The following is a 24,625-nucleotide window of genomic DNA, read 5'->3' on the forward strand; positions in this document are numbered from 1 at the left end:
ACGCGTGTCATGTTGTGGAATGGCTTTTACCCTACTCCCTATTAGCATCAATGGTGCTCCTAACAGCACCATAGCACATGTCCCCACACTCCCCAAAGGAACACGCACCAAAAGGGTGTGATGTCCACAGTAATAATACAACCCACCTCTAGCCCATGTACCTATTATGGTGTTTGGGTCACTTACATTATTTGTGGTCCTTCCCGTGAGCGCCCTCTCACACCAACTAGGGTCAATTTCTCCCAGAGTGTATTTCACGGCGTCCGTAGAAAATTCAAAACAGGTGTAATTATTTTGTTTAGGTATGAATGAACCTGTCTGCGTACGCTTGTCAATTGGTGGATATAAACTTGACAGTGTGATGCAGTCACCCGTGGCCACAGCTTCTCTAGTTAATCTCAACATGCAATTATAACCCCACTCATCCTCTGGATACAGAGGCGCAGGCTCAGTAAACAAACGAGGTCTAGCTGTAGCACAGGCAACACAATCATCTACATGCTGTTCCCTAGCATTTTGAGCCACCCAATCCAGCCAGAGATTGCTGTCACTGAATCCGGTGGCACGTTCAATTAAATCTTTTCAGGCGAGTGTAGTCAACTGCAACTACCTTCCTGAGTTTTGGTTAATTTTTATCAGTGATGTCCCATTGTCCCTTACTACAGGCCTCATTGGTTTAGCTTTACTAAGAAAATTAACTTTTATTAACCTTTTTGGATCTATCCCTACAGTTTCCACACCCAGAACTAAATATAAGGAATTTTGACGCCACCAGTTCCCCATTGACAAGGTCAATGGATTCTGGGCCAGACTATAATCTTTCTGAAGTTTTAGCTCATTCTCTGGCCCCTGCTCTGACGCCTCCCAATCTTCCCCAGTGTAACCTTTTACCTGATCCCAGTTCCGACACCAATTGGCATAAGGACGACTTCCCCTTTCACAATATGTGTTCACAGCATAATCCCAACACACCCACACATTAAATCCCCTCCAGCTACTGTCAGCTCCCTTACAGATAAAAACGTTGCACAAATCAAACGTGAATGAAGTGGTGGACCCATTAACATAGTCTAATTCTAGTCCACCATATATGCTGAGGCACTCATCCCTTTTACCTGAGACTTCACGCTTAACCTTCCTTGGCAACGCAATCAATTTGGACTCTGAAGCGGGTAGACCTCTGCGTCTGGGCAATTCACCTGTCTGCCAAAAAACAAAGAAACATTAGAACACTCACGCACACCAACACCCCAGTTATTTTCCAATCTCCCCACAAGCCCATGGTTTTGGTTCCCCTACTCTCCTCTAACTCTAGACTGGAGCCCCAGCCTATCACGCTTCACGCCTCTTTGGCACCTCCTCTTTGAGTGAAGAGACGCCCCGGATCCTTCTCTTCTTTCTTCGACTTCCCAGGTAGACTATTTGGGGATGAGCTTGTCTCCACCAAGCTCTCGTCTGCCACTGCACATTGAGACCAATGGAACCAGGTCTGGCCTTTCCCCTTCAACTGGACCGCTGTTGTGGTACGAGCGTTCACTTCAAATGGCCCCGTCCACCTCGGGTCTTTCCACTTTCGCTTGATGACCTTCAGCCACACCACCTTGGCGTCGGGTGCGGACCTGTCCACCGTGGTCACTCCTGCTGCAACCTGTTGTGTGAAACTAGACACAAGAGCTTTTAATTCTTTCCAATATTCTGCATGCGTTCTGTTACTTTTTATACTCTCTTCAGCCGGGACTGCCGTCCAGGGACCTGGAAACTGTCGTCCTGTCAACAGCTCGTACGGCGTGAAGCCTGTGGATTGGTTAACAGAACATCTTATGATCATTAATGCAATGGGCAGGGATGCGACCCAATTTAGCCCCGTCTGAGCACAAATTTTGTTCTTCAAATTTAGATTCATCCTTTCTACTTTCCCTTGGGACTGAGGATGATACACAGTTCCAAACGTGTGTTGCACCCCCAGCCTCTGTTCTGCCTCCGCCAAATCTTTGTTTTTAAAATGGTCCCATTATCTGACCGAATTCGCTTGGGGAACCCATACCTCCTTTTAGACAGGGACTTTCAATCTGATCAGGTCCCCACTGGTAGCCTTCTCAGCCAGTTGTAATCTGGAAAGCCCACCTTATATTTGCTCTCCCGAGAATTTGTCACCGCTGTTATTCACTGTTGCAGGCCTGCTTAGAACAAAAATGAGAAAAAAAAGAGAGCTGATTATTAGCTCATCAAAGCACCTGACAGGTTTTCTTTAAGTGCACTGTTACAAAAATAATGGGCCCCTTCTTAGACGTCCATGTTTAATAAAACTCCCTCTATTAAAAACAAAAACAACCCAAACCTAACTGACAGAATCAACCCATCTCCACAACAACCTCAAAAATCTTAAACAAAAAGTTGTGCCACCAGAGTCCTGACACTCCCAGGTCAACTCATGTAATTTCACCTCCTCAATACACCGAAAGTCTTGTTAAAACCACACAATTTGCACACAACAATCGCCCCCTTTATGCACTTTAACATACTTAGATTCAGCATAAGATAACCCCATTACAACAACGTATCAACACTAAACTATAAATTTCCTATCCAAATCTGCTATGCTTCCTCTCCTGAAAGAGAGGCACACACACACACACACACAGTCATCTCTCAATAAGTTGCTGTGACAAGACAAATACATGTTCAAACATTACCACCTTGTTAAATTATTTTATTTCTTTCTACAGTGATCACTGGTTTTGATCACTCAGTACGAGGGCACTCCTAAGTCACTCTTTTAAAACTACTTCAATCACTTTTTCTTTTTTCCATAATTCACTCCCTTGTCATATAGCTTCTTTTGAGTTATTCCTCAACTTCAAACTCAAGTGCATTTTATTCTTTTTTTGCCTGTCCCGTTTGGTTCTTTGGCCATCAGAATTATTGTCTGAAGGCGAGAAAAGATGCCCAACGGATTTACTTTACCAAATTGACCATCCCAGCCTTGCCGTAATGGTCTATTTGATTCATCTTTTATGGTTTATTTTCACTCGCTTTGCCCATTTGCTCTCTCATCTGTTAAATCTTCAGTTTGGTCCTGTAACTTTGTATTACAGGTCAAAAGACCCTCAATCCACACTGCGAGGATTGATGTTGTTCCTCGTGTTCTTTAACCGCATTGATGGCCACACTACTATTTTTTACTGTTCTCTTAAGCTTTATTTTGGAATCATACATTTCAATGACCTCTTCTAACTTTCTGTCTGCAGCATTGGCTTTGTCTTCCAGTTTTTTAGTATTTTCCTCGTAAAATTGCTGCATCTTATTTTTTATTTTTTTTATTTTCACTCGCTAGATACGGGACTGACTTGAATGAGGAAAAGAAAAGGGAGAAAGGAAGAGGGGGGAGAAACAGTGGAGAAGAGGGACGGGGATAAAGGGCAGAAAAAACCTCGCGTTTTATGGTGACTCCTGAATTTCCTCCACTTCCTCCTCATCCTTAAAATACTCCGGATGAGTGTCCACAGCATTGTTCAGTCTGATGGCATCCTCCATGACCTGGACAACATGATACCATTAGAATGACATCATAGAATGAGGGGTGTGACCAGAGCCAGAAATGCACTCATTGATCCTTTTGTTGATTTATTGCTATCATACACTACTAATCAACTAATCGAAGTGCAAGTGTCACAGTCTGTTATTTATTCTCCCTCCATGCAAGGCAACATCCAGGGGTGGTGCTGTGGGTTCAGCATGGCTGGCAGCCATTGTTCAATCATGCCTCCCCTATTTCAGTTGGAACGCTGGGGCCTGGAGGAGAGAGCTGCAGACTGCCATGCACCATGAGCAGCCGATGGGAGCGAGAACAGTCGCAGTTCTTGCTTTTTCTGTTGGGGAGGCCCAAATAGTGCCATTCAACCTTCAGCAGCAGCAGCAAGGGGCTGTTTTTACAATGTCTGCCAGGTAATTCTACACCGACTGGGTAGAGGGCATCAGAGGGCCACTACTGCCATTTCTGAGGAGGACAGATGGAGCTGGGGGACAGGCCCTTCGCATATGCTAATGCACAATGCAGTAGCCAAAGACCACTGGAAATTAAACCAAGGGGCAAAATATACAGCCCAAGGCTGCGGTTCGCTCCTGCGTGTGTAACGGAGCAAAGGTGATTTTATTTTTTCCACAGTGTTTTTAAAGGAGGGAAACCTTCCTCCAAACGGACAGAGCAGTGGAGTCGCCAAGGGAAAGCACACAAATTAAAAACTGTGGAGCCTGCGGCTTAATTTGACTCAACATGGGAAACCTCACCCGGCCACGGAAAGGATTGACAGATTGATATTTATAGTTAAAAATATAAAATGAATTAAAACAACCCTGGCCAGGGGACAACACAATAAAAATCAATAAAACACAACATTAAAAGTCCAGTGGCGTCCGCCACGGTACACTAAAACAAAAAAACAACTCTTTAAATGAACAAAAAAAAAAAAAAAAAAAAAAATCATGGAAAGAATTTCCACGTGATTAAATTGCTTTATTTTAGCATTATGCAATTCTGTTACTCCAACTTAATGCACTCAAGTCGGACCAACTTAATTAAAGATTGATTCATCAATGTATTTACTGCATTTTGATCCAATATATTTTAATAGTGTTGATCCAACAAAGAGTTTTGTTCCAACTCAATTCAGGTTTTCTCCAACTAATTTACTAAATTTGGTCCCAGCTTAAGTTAATTGAGTTAAACCAACTCATACAAATTAAGTTATTCCAACACAAGTCTTTAATGCTAATAGAAAGCACTTTAATCACATGGAAATTCTTTCCATGATTATTTGAAGTTAATTTAAAGAGTAATTTTTTGGAGCATTTAACAAAGTCTAGAGTCTGGTTAACATACATTTCACTATTACATCTAAAAGGTAAATACAAATTTGTCATACACATCTTTTTGTTTTCTCCAATTTCTAGCAAATTTCAGGTTCAGTGAATAGACCAGACCAAGCAACATTGTCACTGCAAAAACTACATTGCCCAACTCACCCATCACTTCCACCCCCTCTAGAACAATCATAACATCCTGAGGGTCATCGCCAGGCTCCGCACCCTCTGACCGAATGACACAGATTCCAAAGACTGTCTCTGCTATGGCAGTGGCCATGCTTTCTATCAACTTCCTGTGACAATAAAACAAACAAATTTAAAAAAAAGATAATGATTTCTCACTAATGTCCATTGCAAACAGTTTTAAAAGTACATCTGTTTTACATTAATGTAAAATACCTAAAAGCTTTATTCATTCAAGCCTTATAATAATGTAAATGTAATCAAAAATGACTGCCCGATATTTTTCCTCACTCAAGAGAAGTTCATTCAATACCTCAACAATGTTCTGTCTTTCAAAATCTTGAGTTGTGATAGGGGTGACTGTGGCACAGGAGGTAGAGCAAGTTGTCTACTGCTTTAATCCCTGGCTTCTCTAATCTGATACTAAAACTATCAATGGGTAACACACTGAACCCCAAGTTGCTCCTGATACATCCATTGAAGTGTAAATGTTACATAAAAATCTTGTATGAATGAGGTTGTTATAATGATATTATAATAATGATAGTATAAAACACTCAAGAATGCTGCGTGTAGTTAGGGCTGCTCAATTAATCGAATTTTAATCACGATTACGATCTGGGCTTTCAACTAGGGCTGAACGATATATCGCATTTGCGATAATATCGCGACATGATCAAGTGCAATTTTCTAACCGCAAAGGCTGCGATTATAAGGCTGTCCAAATAACTACCATATCCCAGAATTCATAGCGCGGCCCAGCCAAACTCCAGTTTCCAGCAATGGCGGCCGCTACTAAGTTTTAAAATTACTCATACTAATCTTTCTGGGTCACAAAATAAACTTTTAACATATTTTCAGGCGAGAAAGTAGTTGTGTAAACATCAAATATCTGCTCGGTTTATCAAGATATCCCATATTTGCAAAAGTGCTTCGACGTTTTCAGAGGCGTCTGCTACCCACCAGCTCGACAGCTAGCCGGGAGCTCGAGGATTACTGATGCGGCCGAGAACGGCACAACTCCCGGCACATTATTTTCAGATCACCGCGGAGTTTCGCTGCTCGGGTTAAACGTAATATATAAGTCACTTAGACAACCTAAAAATGTTATTGTTGGGCTTTTTTCAGTGTTTTGTTTGTTCGTGAGTAAATCGGTTTGGCTGAGATTAAAGTTATTAGATTAGATAAAATAAAACTTTATTAATCCCCCGGGTGGGTTCCTCCTTGGTTTTCACACAGCTGACTAAACGTCAAACAGAAAACTTATTAAACAGAAGTATGAGACAGTCGAGAATTTACACCAGTGTCTGGTTATATTTTAGATAGCAAGAAGCAGACGTCCGAGTTTATTAAACTCCACCGAGACAGCGGTGACGCTAATCAGAACTAGCCTTCTGATTCAGAAGGCTAGACCGTCCAATTTCACGCCTTTAAACTTTAAAGGCGTGTTTGTGTGTGTGTTTATACAATTGCTATTATGTTTGCACTTTATGTGTAATGTTACTGACTGCAGAGATCAGTAAGATGTGTGTATTTTTTATTTATTAGTTTTATTTATTTAATATTATTTTTTAATTGAATGACTGTCTAGTAGTTCACAGATGTCGAAAAACTGAGTGTGGTAAAGCCACTGATTTTTTTTTTTTATGTATATTTCTGCAATCTGCACATTGTACTGACTTTCATTTTAATGTTTACACCAGGGTTCCTTGTCAGCACTTTATGCTCAGATGTTTGTAAGCTAAAAATAAACTATTGTGTATGTTCAAATATACTGTTGTGATTGAAGAAGTTAAATAAAAATGTCAGTCATCAATTCATGCATCACCTCATGTCATCATAACAGAGGTCTGTCTTCCAGGAAAGAACAGTTTAAAATTAATGTAATATAGTATTGGCCATACTATATGATGTATTGCTTGTCTTTGTTTAATAATACAGAAGACAAAGACCTTAAAAAAATAATAATCGCATCGCAATCGCAGTATTGGGGCAAAAAAAAAAAATCGCAATTAGATTATTTTCCATAATCGTTCAGCCCTACTTTCAACGATCATTAAAAGTGACTGAGCCGATTATTAGCCCCTCCCTCGTGCTTTACTCTCGCGCTGCTCCGTGTGGCAAATCGAGCGCACCTCTTGTTTCCAACACGTGTCACAACAATTAAGAGGACCCGAGGGAAGCTCGGAAAGCTAAGCAGAAGTTATTTGGAGAGGAGAGTGACTGCCGTTGGTTGAAAAGAGGGGTAAAAAAACAAAAACAAAAAAAACTTCAGTGGTGTGGAAACATTATGGGTTCGCCGAGTCAGACATCGTGTGTAAACTTTGCTACGGTGTTGTAGCTGCACCACTGCAAAGTTCACTAAACAGATGTTTACATTTATTTCTTATATTGCAAACATTTGCACTGTTATCAGTATTTGCACACTATTTTATATTATTTGTTAAAGTCATTATTCAATACATTGTTATTGTTAACCTTTACAGTCAGAGCGGGCATGCTCCGTTTTGCGTAACTATTTTTAAATCCCTGTAGAACCGGAACCGCGTAAGCTAGCGCAATAATTTTTTGCATATGAAACCAGAGGAGTTGTACTTACATCTTATGCTATCAGCTTGTCCTAGGTCACGGTTGCAAAAATTGCACAAAACGCACTAGCAGGAACAAACACAATATTCCAGAAACACGCTTTGCCGATTTGATCAGCTGTTCGCAACACTTCCCACATTGAAACAGACGTCAGCGCGAACTATCGCACGTCCGCCATTTCCTGCCAGAAACCCGAAGTGACGTCATCTTCGCGGAAACTGTAGTTTTTTTACTTGTAGGCCTTAAACACCTATACTGGTGTTTTTATAAGTCATGTTAGACTTTACTGAATAGTTTCTGGGATGCTTAGAACTCATATTGCACTGCTGGAAATAGTTTATTTTGATGCACATGCTGTTTTCTTTGCAAATTTGAATCATAGGATTGTTTTTCCTGCAGTATATAAAAATTGCTTTATCTCCAAAATAAAACTATGAAGACACTCAAAATAAATTTCCTGTTGTTGTAAACTATTTTTTGCATTTAAAGTTTTGAGGGATAAACCTCTTAAATTTCTCCAAGTAGAAATATATGTAAAAAACCATTTTCAATTTTTTTGTAGTTTATTGCACTTTTTGCAATTAATCAGAATCAGAATACTTTATTGATCCTGGGGGAAATTATTTTTTGTTACAGTGCTCCATTTTAATGTAGTTACTATGGACTTAATGCATACATATTATTAAAATATGGGCTATAACAGTTGTATTGATGTATAGCAACTTGAAATGCTCCCAATGGCACTATAACATGTAAAAAAATAATATAAGCTCTGGCGGACTGTTCTATAGTAGGTCTTAAAGGGTTAAATAAATATCGTCAAATAATCGAGACCTCAATTTCAGTGAAAATAATCGTGATTATCATTTTTGCCATAATCGAGTAGCCCTACGTGTAGTATCCAGTGAGAAACTTAAAGCTCTTACTTTTCCCATTTTAAAAGCTATTTTTTTACAGCCACCGGTAATTTATAGGAAAACCCCATCCCCTGAAACTTTTTGCATGTAGTTCAAGCTTATCTTTGATCATCTCCTTAGTTAAGGATACAGGCAAGTTAACATACCAGGTAATCCTTCACCAGCTCAGGATCTTCATTCAGGTACACGCAAAGACCTTTGGCGATGTATTCTCTTCTGATTTCAACAGCATCAGTACACAGAGGGGGGGGGGGGGGGGGGAAACAAATATATACGGAAATCCATCTCAACGACCTAGCAGTGGGATTAAAGAACTTTTAACTGAATTACCAGGAATTTGTGAGAAATACAGAGGCTATTGTTTTACAGTCTTAATCTTTTCAAATAGTATTCATGCATTTTAGACAATTCTGTCATTCTAATATTGTTTTTTACTTTGTATTAATTTAATCATGCCATACCCCCAATTCAAGAAAGTTTAGATGATGTGTACATAAAATCAGAATGCAATGTTTTCTTGGTCTCAAAACTATGTCACTTACAAATGAATATATTAAATTTTTAACATGGGAATGTGATAATTTAAGAAAAATATTAGCTCACCATGAATTTGATGAACGGGCCTGCCAGCTCTCCAGACCTTTCACCACCTGATAAGATTAAACATTTATTATCTTTACAGGAGGGAACTGCAAGTCTAAGTTTAAGTAGAAAAATATTTAATTTAAAAAACAAAAAACAAAACAGGAAAACATATCTGTTCATGTTTTGTCTTTCCTCCTCAGTGTACTAAAAACACAAGTTGTTAAATAAACCACTCTCCATCAGTTGCAACTTACAAATTTCAACAACCCACACGTAAAATGTAAATTTATCACAACAGTCTCTGTGGTAGAGCCAAACTAGCTTATGTGCAGAGTTTAAGTTATAAACAATATCTATATTTGGAGTAGCTAAGTCTTTCATATTAGGCTATCATGACATTGTGCTATATTCTTGCACTAATGTGTTAGCTAGCTATCCATCCATCCATCCATCCATTCGCTTCCGCTTATCCTTTTCAGGGTCGCTGGAGCCTATCCCAGCTGTCATAGGGCGAAAGGCGGGGTACACCCTGGACAGGTCGCCAGTCTGTCGCAGAGCTAACACACAGGGACAGACAACCATTCACACTCACATTCACTCGCACATTCACACCTAGTGGCAATTTGGATTATCCAATTAACCTATCCCCACAAGCTGCATGTCTTTGGACGGTGGGAGGAAGCCGGAGTACCCGGAGAGAACCCACGCAAACACGGGGAGAACATGCAAACTCCACACAGAAAGACCCCGGCCTGATGTTGGAATTGAACTCAGGACCTTCTTGCTGTGAGGCAACAGTGCTAACCACCGTGCTGCCGTGTTAGCTAGCTAGAATGGCATAAACAGATTTAAAAAAAACAACAACAACAACAGAACAAATGTGAATAAATAGAACTGAAAAGAATCGACAAACTAATGATACCTTTGTGCAAAAAGTATTTTCATCAAGATGGATGAAGATAGATTCACTCTTACCTTTCCAAGATGACTGTGGAGCAAACCATGTGCTTTCCTGCCTCTTGTTTAGAATCTCACGTGATCTTGTGATATCGCGAGTCTTTAAGGCAGCTAACCACTCTTGTTAGATTTTATCATGTCATATCAACAAGAATTTAAGAGGTGCTAGTTGGTGAATTTCATGTAGATCTTATATGATTTTATTACGTTCACCTTAGAAACATAAATTCATTGTGTTCAAATTACATGTTAGAGTCTTGTAAATGCAATAAACCACCAAATTTCACTTTGAGTGTATAAGAGTCACTAAGAATTAAAAATCCAGTGAAGCGGTGCAGGAGGGAAACCCGGCGGCGTCCTCGCCTTCCTCTCCGCGTTCTGCGCCCCGGTGCGCTAAAGAAAGGAAGGCAGCGGTAGTCACTATTCTTTTAGGCAGCTATAATTCATTAAAGGGGACAAGTCAAAAGACTTACCCCGGGTGGGCAGAGCTCTTAACTCTGCCCGCCGCTTCTTTGTAACCGCCAATCGGCACCGGCCCGCCTCGCCGCCTCTAATTCCCTGCAGACACGTAATCTGGCCTCCTGTTGCTGCAGCAGTCGGACCGCTCGCTCCGTGTTGCTGGCACTGTATCCTCCTCTCCTGAACGCCAAGCTCCACCAGCCCTCCGGGCTTGCAGGCGCCGCCGCCTGACACCACTCACGCCTGCCCGTCTCTCAAGCCTCTTTCTCCATGGTCTGCCAGGCCCTCTTATTGGCCTCTGTGACCTCCCAGGTGTGATCAGGTTTATAATCAGGTAGGGGCGGAGTCTTTCCAGGACAAGTCACCAAATAAATACCATAAAAAACATGCAGTAAAACTCATAAAAATAAACCAGTGTACAATATTAAAATATTGAAAAGGTAAAACACAGCAAAACATGCATAGTAAAAAACCCTAGATAACTTGTCCCTTTCCACCCCGTGACACGTGACACACACCTTGACTTTGGGAACAGATTGATGTGATTGCTGTGATTGATGCGATATTTGGCCACATTGCTATAACGACACCACTCGATTACTTCACACGCATGCTACCAATAATCCATAAATTGCTGCTTAAGGAACTAAGGACAATACATTTAAATGCAAGTTCTTTTTTCTAATGTGTTGTACAACTATCAAATTCATTTTTTTATGTTACATAGTAATATGGTCCTTACCGATTGTGAAACTAAATTAATTCGTTTCATAGATCTAATCCATACTGCTCCTTTAAGGCAGCAAACTCGCTATATTCTATTCATTATACCAATTAATAACACCAGTGGTAAACAAAAACACTACTTTAAAACAACTCAGTGCAAATAGGCATGCATGTTCATTTGCTTTCAACTCACAACAACAACTCAACTTCCAAACCAAAACACCAACACAAAGGAGTGTGAGTTTAGACAGCACCAGTTAGCTAATCACATAGAACTGTAATCTTTGACATTTGTTTACCAAGTGAACAGCTTTAACATTTAAGCAGCTGTAACTGTTAGTGCAAACACTGTGTATTTATAAGGAAAGAGCTTCAAGTCTCCAGATCTACTAGCTAACAAAAGACACATTACGCTTTCACCTGCTTCTCTGCTTCAACAGCAACAATGTTCCTCTTACGTCAGAGGCACAGCTACAGCAAGTGTAGAGCCAAGCAGCCTCACCAGCGTAACCAGTGTTGCTCTTTTAGCTTTGAATGTTTTAACTTAAATGCATTAACAACTTGTGTAATAATTCTAACAAAAGGTTTCTAACTTTTATCTGTTTGTAACCCTGGGCTACACAACATCCATAAACAACATGTATCCATTCAATATCAATCCAACCAACAAACCTGCATTAACCCAACTATCCATAAAGCCAGCAACCATCCAGCCAACATGCATCAACCCAAAACTCCAACCAGACAGCATGCATCATAGTAAGACTAGGTGGACTGCTGTGGATTCATTTGAATCTTACTCTGCACAGCTGCAGAACACTGTTGATGTAGCTCTCGTCCTTTTCGACCTTATTCCTGAAAAGGCTGGTTTGTTTCTTGTCAGCAGGGTCGATGTCCTTGGGCCACCCCCCTCCACTTGGTTTACTCCACAGCTTCTTGTCTTGTGAAGTTTTGTGTTCACCTGAAAACAACAAGTAGCACCTGAGATTCACACAGACAGGCAATTCACACAGTGCACTGTTAATCAGGAGGTAGAGCAGGTCACTAATCAGAAGGTTGGTGGTTCAGTCCTTGGCTGCATCCCTTGGGCAAGATACTGAACCCTGAATTGCTTTCTGATGCATTCATCAGAGTGTGATAAAAAACACAGAAAAGTTGCTTTTATGAATGGGTGAATGAGGCATGTTCTGTATATAAGAACCACTCTCTTTACTCTGTATGTAATTTCAACCCTTTTGGCAATCCAGTTCAAGCTGTGTGTAGGTGATCAGTTACTGCAGGAGCGTCACACTCATTTTAGCTCATGGACTGCTTCTAGCTTGATTTATCCTAGCCCAATACTAATAAGATAATAATAATAATGAATACTGTATTGATCCCCGAGGGAAAATCCCTCTCTGCATTTAACCCATTCACTCAGAGAAGGAGTGGGAAGACACTGGGCACCCAAAGAGCAGTGCGTAGAGACAGCACCTTGCTCAGGGGTACCTCGGGGGAGCCGTTCAGTGGATTCGAACCCCCAACCTTCCAATCATAGGGCCACCACTGTACCTACTGAGCTATCCCTGCCCATAACTCTAGAGCATTCACATTTCTCTGTGTAAAGGCAGCTGATCTGTACGGAGCCCCTCTGATGACATGGTACAAAAAATAAATAAATTGTGGCCACGAAATACCATTTCAAGGCCACGAAATAGGTATAACGTGCCCACGAAACACTTGATGATATATATATATATATATATCATCCCAGGGCACATTCACTAGAGCCTGCGTCAGCCATAGTACGGAGTCCTTGCTGTTGGTGATGTCCTTAAGGTGAGTGTATTATATTTTATATTTATTTCATATTGTTATCCCGCAATTCGGCAGTTATTTATTCAGACCTATATTGTTACTATGTTCTAAATTGTATCTGCTGACGTTTCAAATGTTGTATCCTCATGTTGCTACTACACGTTGTTTTGTTGTGCTAATATGTAGCCGTAAACTCATTTTTAACTGTAGGACGTTTCAAAGTAGAGCAAGGCTGAAGGCTACTAATAAACGAGGTATGTTCAACATAAAACCTTAGTTCTCTGTGTCACGAAGTTGTCTCTCTTTTACCCTGGCCACATCACCATACTAGCTGGTGCAACTAATCTGGTCTGGACAATAATAACAGTTTTAGACGGAAAGCATCTTAAAATTGCCTCTTTTTTTCGCTGAACATCTCCTTTGAAAGTAGCATCATGTGAGTCACACTTGTCAAGGTAATGCATGCTAAATGAGCCGTAGCTTTCAATGCATCACCGGATGAAGCCTTGCAGTTACAGTAGCTCACTGCAGGTATCACGTTGCCAAGGGAACTAATAAAGCATACAGTGATCAGAATGATTTTGTATTGATGCAGGTTGCCATTGCTAATACTGAACTACTTAAACTCCAAGTAGACAATCGCTCCATTCCTCATTACCATAGATAATATCTAAGTAATAAAACAATCATTATCAAATTCTGATTTGCCATATATAAAGTGATTTTATAGGTAGGCTATCATGTAAAAATCTGCTACATAAAATTTATAACCGAGTGTAAAAATACTAATTTCATTTTCATGTGGTTTGGAGGTCAGCTATGGATACTCGGCTGCGAGAATTTTTAACAGAGCGTAAAGTTGAAGAAGATGTGATCAAGAAACTTGAAGATGAGAATGTAAGCCACTGCAGCTGTTGCTGTGTGCGTGTGTCTGTGTGTTTGTTTTTGAACGGAGAGCCGCAATCCACAATTTACTATGCACATTCTAAAATAAATTATTGAATTTCATATTTTGGTTTAATCAATGACATTAATTAATGACATGATATGTTTAAAGAGTAATTTAAAAAGTAATTTTTGTTCATCTTATGTTGGACAAATGTGTACCACATTACCAAAAGTATCTGTTATCAAAAGTAGATAGCAAAAAACAACTCTAAAATATGCAGTTGTATGTATTCATTGTTTTTTTAATATTGACACTTTTATTAATTTGTTATTTATATTTTTCAGATTGATGAAACTCTCATTCCCTTAATGACAGACAGTGACCTGGCAAAGTACATCCCCAAAGTTGGCGATAGAGTCTCCACTGTGGCCTTCTGCAGACAAGCAACACGTCACCATCCAGGAAAGAATCTATACTCTCAAGGCTACGACAAAGACTGACAGGAGCTGAGGGAATGCCTCCTAAAAAGAAATTGTCTCAGTGGGCAGAAAATACAAATGCAAAACGAACAGTGAGACGAATTGAGGTTGGCTGGATGGATTTTGATGAGGAGAAGGGTGGGTTCAAACAGGTGACGTGTGTAAGTGGTGGTGGAACAATAATGGATTGGATTTATATAGTGCTTTTCAAGGCACCCAAAGTGCTTTACAATGCCACTATTCATTCACTCTCACATTCACACACACTGGTGGAGGCAGCTACAGTTGTAGCCACAGCTGCCCTGGGGCAGACTGACAGAAGCGAGGCTGCCATATCGCGCCATCGGCCCCTCTGGCCAACACCAGTAGGCAGTAGGGTAAAGTGTCTTGCCCAAGGACACAACGACCAGGACAGAGAGCCCAGGGATCGAACCGGCGACCTTCTGGTATCCCAGATACGCTTCCCAACCCCCTGAGCCATGGTCGCCCCAACAAGGCATTTATCTGTAGATAAAAATGAAACAGTGTCAAATATCAAACTTATGGCTGAAAATCAGTTTTTCCCCAATGGCACCTCAAAAAAAACCAAAAGTCTTTCACACTATTCAACTCATATTGAGAGCTCACAGATGCATGTGGATGCTTCCAGTACAGTTGATGAGTTGTATAAGCAAAGTAAGGTCAAAATTCTGCGACTTTATCTGTGTACCAGAAAGAAAACACAACAGCAGCCTCAAGACGTAGAGGCCGATCATGCAATAACCCAGCCCTCTGTGGTAGATCTCACTGACAATGAACCTAATCAGGCCGCTGATGATCTGTTGGTGGAAAACGTGAATTCAGAACCATCAAACTTTGTAATTAATGATGGAGCTTCCATAAGTGGATATTTGGAACTGAATGACACATTACCATGGGATGGTCTGCCAAATGTAGGTGAAAGTGAAGATTCTGATGCAGTTGTTATTATTAGTGGGGATAACAGGGTGGATATTAGTGTGGTTGAACTAAACCCTGAAACACTGTTTACAGAAAAAGAGTCTGATCCACCTCATCACACATTGTCTCTCTCACCGGGGCTGACAGGAGAGGCCAATATTCCTGACCAAGCACCCCCTGAACCACGATCTTGTCCCGTAATACTAACTGTTAGAAGAGGTCATTGTCTTACTGATTTGATCAGTGCCTTTGAGGACTCAAACATTATTTCATCTGAGGTCAATATCACAGATAGGACACAAAGTACTTATTCAGGCCCCAATGTTTGTAATCAAGTGCTGGCGTCCCGTTGTGGGTTCTGTAGCTGGTTTACTCCCACCAGAAGGACTGCATCATTTCATTGCAGAAAAAAAACCAACTGTAAAAACAGTGAAGGAGCTTCTAATCTTTCCAGAGGAGATGACAGCTGCCCAGTCAACAGTTTCTCGTTACCTGAAAAGGTACATTGGAGAAATTGATATCTTCAGCTTTTCCTGCGGTTCTGTACAGGATCCAATCTGTTCGATAAAGCCATACTAATTGAGTTCATAGAAACTACAGATTTCCTCTGCAGACCACAATCCCACACATGTGGATGTGTGCTAAAGCTGCCCCTTGGTTATCACAGCTAACCAGACTTTCGCAGTGAATTTAACAGCATTCTCGCAAGCTCTATGTGGGTGATGGATGTGGTGTAGGTCAGTGTTACCCAACCATGGTCCTCAAGGCACTCTGCCCTACACGTTTTAGGTTTTCCACCCTAACAGTTCATAGAAACACGGGTGTAGTTAACAGTAACATGAAGGAATGAATGTGAATGTTCAATAGACTGGGCCGTTAAGTTCTCTTAACGGTGTAGCCCGTTGTGCCTTTTTCATGTGCAGCCTTTTTTTTCATCTGGTCAGTAAGTGCTTTCTTAGTTTCTCCCGCTAATTAAAATAGTAAGCTAAAGGGAATGTTCAGGTTATTTGAAGTGGAGTTGCCTGTAGTAGACAGCACTTAGCACTCTGACTTTGCAGAAGCAGCAGTTAGATATTGGGGACAAAATAAGGCAACAAATTGCTTGGGGAATGAGACCACAAAACAACACCAGTTGAAAATACATATACATATTTAAATGATTTTAATTTTCAGTGCTTCACCTGGCAGGAATCCGTACACTAAACATAGAAGTGCATCTGTTCCTGCTGCACACATTGTTACTGTGTTTTTGGCTAGTGCCAAAATAAATGACTAATTTTAACATTCTAATACTTTTTTACTACAGGAAGAGTAACAAATATTTCCAATATAGCATACAGTAACAGTTCTACAAACTGGAAGATTGCTGAGTGCTGTCTACTGTATATACAAACATAAGTACAACACCATTACAAATACCATATTCCAACTGATTAAGCATGTTCTATATTAAAGTATTTCAGATGTTTGCAGAAATCTTAATAGAAACAAGAATGTGAACCTTTATGTTCCTAATGGGTTTAGAAGAAAAGTTGTCAATTACAGAGATTGGTTACATTGTGAAGAGGTTTGTATAACCTCTTCACAATGTAACTGTTATTTTAGCCTGTTATTATATGCAAAATACAACCTGTTTTTGAGTATGGTGTATTTTGAAAGACACCAGTAAACCATTCTCATTTGTACAAAACATTGTCCTCTCTGTTACATTCTATACATCTTTAAACATGAACATGTCTAATGACACCGCTGAAAGTTATTTAATTACTCATTCTATAATGTCATACACGTGCTGTGATTTTTAAGAAAAGAAGCCGTTCTTTATCAAACATGGGATTGCTTTAATCTATTCCACAATAACAAAAATATAGGCTCAAGAAACATTTGGAGCATTGGTGACACAACTATGATTCTACACTTTAGCCTACTTGGTCTTCTTGTCTAATTGATCACAACATTAGCTATATTGCCAGTCTATGTGGTTGTTATCCAAGGTGCTCTTGTTTTTGTTAGAAATGAACACATTTTTGCTACCAAAAACTATTATGAACAACTTTTGATGCTTTAACAGTTTGATAAGTTTAACTCAATCCCAAAAGGATTTATTTTTTTCTAACCTGTATCATATTTTAGTTTAATACTCCACGCTTTGTAGCTACTGTGAGATTATTCTGTTATCATATGTTATCTTATATCTGTAGTTAAAGTAGTTGAATTATGTTAACAGCTGTAGAACATATATGTATCCCTTAGTCTAGATTGTGTGCAAAGTATGTAGCTTAGTTTCCCTTATATTTTTAGGTTAAAAGAATGTGACCATTTTTGGATTTGTTAGACAGGTGTGGATTACCCTGTACCCTTGATCTGCTGTGAATGTGTTACACTGTTTCTTGACATTTCATACTGCTGAATCATGAAGAGAATGTTGTGTGCAGAGGACCTTGTGCCGATAATAGAAGAGACAGACCACATTCCATACCCCCACCTTTACAGAGAGCAGAAAGACAGGGAGCCGAGGTCATAACTTAGGCGCCGTAACAGAGAAAGAATGTGAATGTTTAGGCTTTTACGACTAGGTGGGGGCCACTAGAGGCTATAAGAAGCGGAGTAGCCCGTCACCATTTTGAGATTTGCTGTGACCCTCTTCATGCATGTCTCCCCATCATGATGGCTTATGCTCATAAAGTGTTGGATTGTATGGAAATAAAAGATTGTTGATTGAGCATTTATACACCGAGTATTGTCCTTCCTTCAGCCCAAAGATTCAAAGAATTGGGAGATTTTAACACTACCAAGAGCAAGCAACACTTCATGATGAGTTAATTTACTGACATGGATAAAATGAAAATTATGTTATACAGTCTTTTCTGATAATTTTGATACAAAGACAAGATAAGTACACACTGGAGAAAAATAATTACTTAATAATAAGTACATTAAGCTGTAGGAATACGTACTGAAGTACAAAATGTACTACATTTGTATGTTTGTGTCCATTTAAGTAGCCTCAAATAACTGTGAACGAACTGTATCCCTGAGATGAAAATATAAATCAAGGGCCTGGGACATGGTAGATGGGAATTCCAAGCTTGATTCCTCCATTATTATTGTGCACAAATCAAACACTTGCACATCACATGGGCCTGAACTAACAAAAGTGCAACTATTTTTACACAAGGTCAAATCTTCTGTCAGTGGAACGAGACAGTCTTCTGCACCCCAAAGGTGAGGGGCCATGTACATGACATCAGGTATCCCACAGGGCACGTTGTTATTCTTTGAGGGCCTTATACGGTGAGCATTCCAAACACTCCGGATGTCATTCAATACCTCCTGATGAAGAAACAAGAATTAGGTCAGAGCTGTAATACAAGGCATTTTTAAAATGGTCGACAATAAGTGTGGTGCATCCTTAAATGAATTGAAAAGCAGCAATGTTTGGATGCAGTTTAATGAAAACCAAAGGAAGAGGGAGTGATTGCAAAAAAAGAAAAGAAAGAACTGAAGGAAACGGTTTCCAGGGCCTAATCCGTGGATCGACTTCCTTCGAGGCGTGGACGTCTATCAGCAGAGAATGTCCCTTAGTCTGTAACACAGTCAAATATATTCTCAAGCAATATTCAAGCATGCCATTCAGCGTGTTAGTACGAGCTCGGGAGCAGCTTGGGAGAACAAGAAAACAGAGACTGCTTCAGGTTGTCTTCCCAAATTGACTCAACTTTATTCACAAGTACAACAGTTTATATAGAGGGTAAAATTCATGAGACAGCAGATTATCAGTTTAAACCAGTACAGACCAAGATAAGGCAGCGTCTTCCTGCCCTTGGGTGAAGAAGCATCCTTTGTGTAGTGTATCAGTTCAGCTACAATTGTGATTATCTCAGCGACATATTTTCAAGGCACAAAACAAAGAGTTCTTACATTAGTGAAATCTGAAACAAACCATTTGGCCTCAACAGGCGTCTCCTAAAAGATTAAGAAACTAATGTAGCTGAGGGAGTGATCTCTGTGGTATTTCAACCTTGTACCAGCCTGTGATTCTCACACATCAATTCTTGGGTCAAAGAGAAAAATAACTAAAACAAAGGGGCCTTATTGAATGACAGAGTTTTCCTGCATAATGTCACTATAAAACAATATCCAGTAAATGCTACCATGGTACTAAAATACCTAACAGTTGTCGTCAGGTTTCCGTGTGACAGCAGACTTTCAAGGCGTGTGTTACAACCAGCAGCGCGTCTAGCCGAGCCCAGGCGGATAAATGAAGAGCGCGCACCCCAATCTTTTCTGGCAAGAATTTTGTGTTTTTGTTGTTTCCTTTATCTTTTCTGAGTTCTCTCTTTGTTACGAGAAAATATTGTTTGGTTTCTTTAAGTACCCCATGCACAGGGCAAACGAATTTTATTTCATTAATTTATTGATATTATTGGCTAAATTTCATACACATAAGTCGAAATTTTCTAACGCAAAACCATCCTTTCAGTGCTTTTTAAATGAAACCAAACAATATGTTAAAACCATACAACATTCTCAAAATCTAAACGCTGTCAAAACCATAAACTAATGTTCCCTGTTCAATATCATGTGATTCTTTAATAGACTGTCTATTTTGGGTTTTTTTTTATACAAACCCCCTGAAATTGTGTTTGCTATTTTGTATTTGTATATCTGTATTTTGTGCTTTGTCAATAAAGTGTATTCAAAGAAAGAAAAAAGGGCGCACCCCACCCGCGTTAGGTGTCGCGCAGAGGCGGAGGAAAGGCAGAGTTGATGTTCGAATCTTTTGTTTAACAGTCTTACTGTACATGGGTGGATGGTTGTAAATCACATCACAGATGCCAAAAACCTCTCAAACCAAGCCCTCTTGCCGGTGATGCTGTGCGCAACCTCGTGACAACCACATGACTGATACTAACTCCTGAGCTGACTGTATGCTAACATGCGCCACAAATAAGGGTCATATTTGGATTTAAAACAATCACCGAGAAGCTTCCACTGAATGCTACTTTCCCCTGCATGACACTGAAATCATTAACACATACTAACCCTCCATACCCTGTAGGAAACTCACTTGCTTGGAATAACATTTCAACAGGGAAAGAGTTGAGAGCAAATGTCCTTCTCTTGAACCTTCTGTCAGTCAGACAAGTGTAGCTTGGGCTTTTCTTTGCACAGGACAGGATTAACAATGGCGACATAAACGAGCTAAGGAAGCATAGAAACTGCAGAAAGGGCGTATGGCTCCTGTGTCAGTGAATCCAAACTACCTCTATGTTTGAACAAATCCAGTTACACAGCTCAAGAAAATATTACTCTAACGGAAGAAAAAGGCAGTATGTGTCTCAGTAGTACTAAAAAGCTATTATATCAAAACGTAAAGGGAAAACAGTTTGATGAGCTGTATAGTGAACTGAAACTGAAACAAAACGAAGCCTATCATTAGGAATAGTGACTTTTTACAACTTCAGTTCTTTTTTCACTCAGTAGGTAAGAGATAAGATAAGATAAGATAGAACTTTATTAATCCCTCGGGTGGGTTCCTCTGGGAAATTCGACTTCCAAAAAGCACAGCAACGACCGAAGTTACAGTTACAGAATTGTTATATATATATATATATATATATATATATATATACACACATACACACACACACACACATATATATAAATACAGAGACAAATATAAATAAAATATACAAAGGGGATAAATAGAATAAATAGGAATAAAAAATAAAAATACAAGTGAATTGCACATTTCAAGTATTGAGTCTACTTCACTGTTGACTATTTACAAAAAGTATTGCACAAGGTATTGTACAGTGAGGTGAAGAGGCACTACAGCTTAGTTGTTCCCCCCTCCTTTGTCCTCCTGTTTCCCCTCCCTCTCCCCTCCCGAGAGGAGTTAAACAGTTTGATGGCGTGTGGGACAAAGGAGTTTTTAAGTCTGTTAGTTCTTGTCTTGGGGAGAAGCAACCTGTCACTGAACAGACTCTTCTGATTGTTTATGGCCGTGTGCAGAGGATGCCCAGCATTGTTCATAATGTCCATCAGTTTCTTTAGGTGGCAGCAAACTACAAACAATGGTTGCATTTTACACTCATCCGTTTTCATTAGAGGCAGAACCCAGAAGCACATCCAGGTTTAGGTCTACTGCTTGGTGCTACACAGAAACAGGCTAAACAGACTGGAACTCACATGAATTTGGACGAATCGAAGTAAGAATGTCACTTCTGCTCAATTGAATTGATTATCATGACCCTCACTAATAGCCACCTTAATAAGTTAAGAGCAATGTGCCAAAGTAGTATAAATATTTTAACTTTTGGAAAATCCAGCAGGTTGATTAAGTGATTTCACATCATGTGTTCAAACGGCTTGTCAGTTTTTAATATATCCCATGTGCGCATACTTAAGCTTTAAAAAAATACAGTCCAATGACCTGATAGATGTTTGCTGAACATTGTGGTTTACATCAGCACTTAAATTAAATCATAAAGAACCTGTTTTGTGTGGGCTGTTCGATACCATGAAACAAGACCTCTGAACATCTCACTTTTTACACACAAACACACGCATCCAAGCAAACAGTGTTTTATGTGCTGTGAGGTTTATAATATTATTTTATGCCATGTTAGACCCCTAATTAAAGATTGTGAATTATTATGTAGTTTTAGTTTGCATTATTCTCCTGAATTAGGAGAGGGTGATAACTATTGCATTTGTTAAACTGATTTGCATTACACTGCTGATTTATTGTGAATGGATGATATTGTTTCATGATGCATTATACTGCTGAGTTATAAGAAATACTGTTTGCAGAAAAGTCATCGCCTTATTTGTCTGATTAGAAGAGAACGGAACATGCTGGAGTTTTCTGCCCCATCTCAGCAGGAGCAGATAAACAGGGAGCCAAGGTCGTAGCTTAGGCGCCGTGTGAGAGAAAGCATGTGAATGTTTAGGCTTTTATGATAAGGTGGGGGCACCAGAGGCTATAAGAGTTTGATCAATGCTCCACCATTTTGAGATCTGAGGCTGTCTGCATACAGTGTCCATCTCCCACGCGTGTGATCATTAAAATCATCGTTTGACTTAACCCGGCCGGACCAGTGTTGTTATTGTGGTTTTTCCTCTTGTCTCCATCCCCAATTTTTGAACTCGTAACAGTGCTGTCGTCTAAAATATTATAAATTTGCCTAAAGTAGAAGTGTTTAAAACTTCTATACAGATCCTGTGCAGCTGCAAAGCAAAAATAAAAAACTCCCTCCAGGCAGAAGCGGCCATTTTCGTATGTGGGGAAAACCCCCACAAAAACAGAGGGGACAGGCTGGCACCAGAACACCACGGATGTGCCCCGAGATGAGTGTGAAAATGTGATTATCAAGAAGCCCACCTGGGCTTCAGGTAGGCCGCATGCTTGTCCAGAGTTCACTTTGTCTTCAAGCTTTTTAATTTAAAACATAAACTGAGGCCTACCCCAAGCTAAAAGAAGGCAGATTATGTTCTCAGATAAAGCAAGCAATGAGGGCGAAGCAGAGAAAGTACCTGCACAATACATTCACATAAATCTAAATGGAATTTCTTTGAGGACACAAACATCTGGGGAGTAAACAGCTGTTTCAATACCTAATCACAGATGATGAGGACGAAGTCGAAGTCCTGCAAGGACTGCTGGAAACAGCAAAAGAAAAGGTGGTACGTCAGGAATTTCACAACAGCCAAGTTGTTGAATTATTATTGAAACGCCACAAAGAGGAAAAAAATAAGATGCAGCAATTTTACGAGGAAAATACTAAAAAAACTCGAAGACAAAGCCAATGCTGCAGACAGAAAGTTAGAAGAGGTCATGGAAATGTATGATTCCAAAATAGAAAAGCTTGAGAGAACAGTAAAAAATAGTAGAGGTGTGGCCGTCAATGCGGTTAAAGAACGCGAGGAACAACATCAATCCTCGCAGTGTTGGATTGAGGGTCTTCTGACACGTAATACAAAGTTACAGGACGAAAATGAATTGATGGATAAAACCGTGAAAGAATTAACAGACGAGAAAGATCAAATGGGCAAAGTAATAGACAACCAAAAGGCCCAGAATATGGAGATCAAACGGAAATGTCAGAGAAATATTAGGGCTCTGGCCTTTGAAAAGAAAATGAAGGCTATGGTCGAAGATGAAGTTGATTCTTTGAAAAAGAAAAATGAAGACCTAAAAAAGGCCCTAAGCACAGAGCAGGAAAACCACAGAAAGACAGCAGTGGACAGGTATAAAGTAAAAACGGCACACAATCAGGCACTGGCTGAAAAGATCTCACTGGAAGAGCAACTGCGCGCCACAAAAAAGCAAACAGAAATATTCACACAAAAAACGAATTGCCTGGAAAAGAAAAAGCGCCACTTCCAAGAGGAATTGTACCAGTGCGTTTTGTCCTTTGAAAAGGCATTTCCACATGCAGGTCACTTCAGAGAAAAAGAAAAGGTGGAATTTAGGGATAAATTCCTCAACTTGAAAAAGAAATACGTAGACGGTGTGGAAGGCATCCCCTTTGTTGGAACAGTTCAGCTGTTTCTTGAAAAACAGCTGAACTGTCTACGTACCAGATGCAAGGATCTAGATGCAGCTTTACTAGATAAAACACGGGAGCTGGAATCATTTAAAAAGCAGTACAATGATATGGTAAAGTCTTCCGAATACGCTTTATTCAAACAAAAACAGGAGCTCATTGGACCAGTGAACCAGATGATCAGAAAAGCTGGCAATGAAGAAAAAGAGATAGGTCATCTAAAATCTAGAGTGAAAGACGTTCAACTCCAGCTTAAATTAGAAAAACAGAAAGGACAAAAGCTCGCACCGTTGGTCCATAGAGGCGTGATGGGGAGATGTTATGGGGAGACTCCGACTCCGTCTCAGATCTTTCCACAGATTAAACCTCGTCCACCTCCAGTGCAAACTAAATTTATTCAAGTGGCTCCAAAACACCCTGGCAGACGAAGGCCTTCCCCAGAGTCTCCATCAACACCACCTTTCCTCAATTCTTATGATGTATTACCACCAATTGGAATAGGCCATTAGAAGTATACTTCATCTTGTCTCCCTCTATTCTCTTTCCATCACCCCCAACCGGTCGCAGCAGATGGCCGCCCCTTCTTGAGCCTGGTTCTGCTGGAGGTTTCTTCCTAAAGGGAGTTTTTCCTCCCCACTGTCGCCCAGTGCTTGCTCAAAGGGGATCTTTGGATTGTTGGGGTTTTCT

General features: G+C 40.1%; 1 long non-coding RNA gene across 1 annotated transcript; it reads right to left on the reverse strand.

Moving 5' to 3' along the window:
• Positions 1–2,893: 2,893 nt before the first annotated feature.
• Positions 2,894–8,802, reverse strand: LOC146671348 (uncharacterized). Its single transcript, XR_014911596.1, has 3 exons — positions 8,699–8,802; positions 5,023–5,156; positions 2,894–3,537 (listed from the first exon to the last, which is right to left on the reverse strand). It is a non-coding gene; the product is annotated as an uncharacterized LOC146671348 (long non-coding RNA).
• Between the last annotated feature and the right edge of the window lie 15,823 nt (positions 8,803–24,625).

This window comes from Rhamphochromis longiceps, linkage group LG4 (genome assembly GCF_057381845.1).
Source record: "Rhamphochromis longiceps isolate RC_006_pf linkage group LG4, R_longiceps_female_GT1.1, whole genome shotgun sequence".
Taxonomy (NCBI): Eukaryota; Metazoa; Chordata; class Actinopteri; order Cichliformes; family Cichlidae; genus Rhamphochromis; species Rhamphochromis longiceps.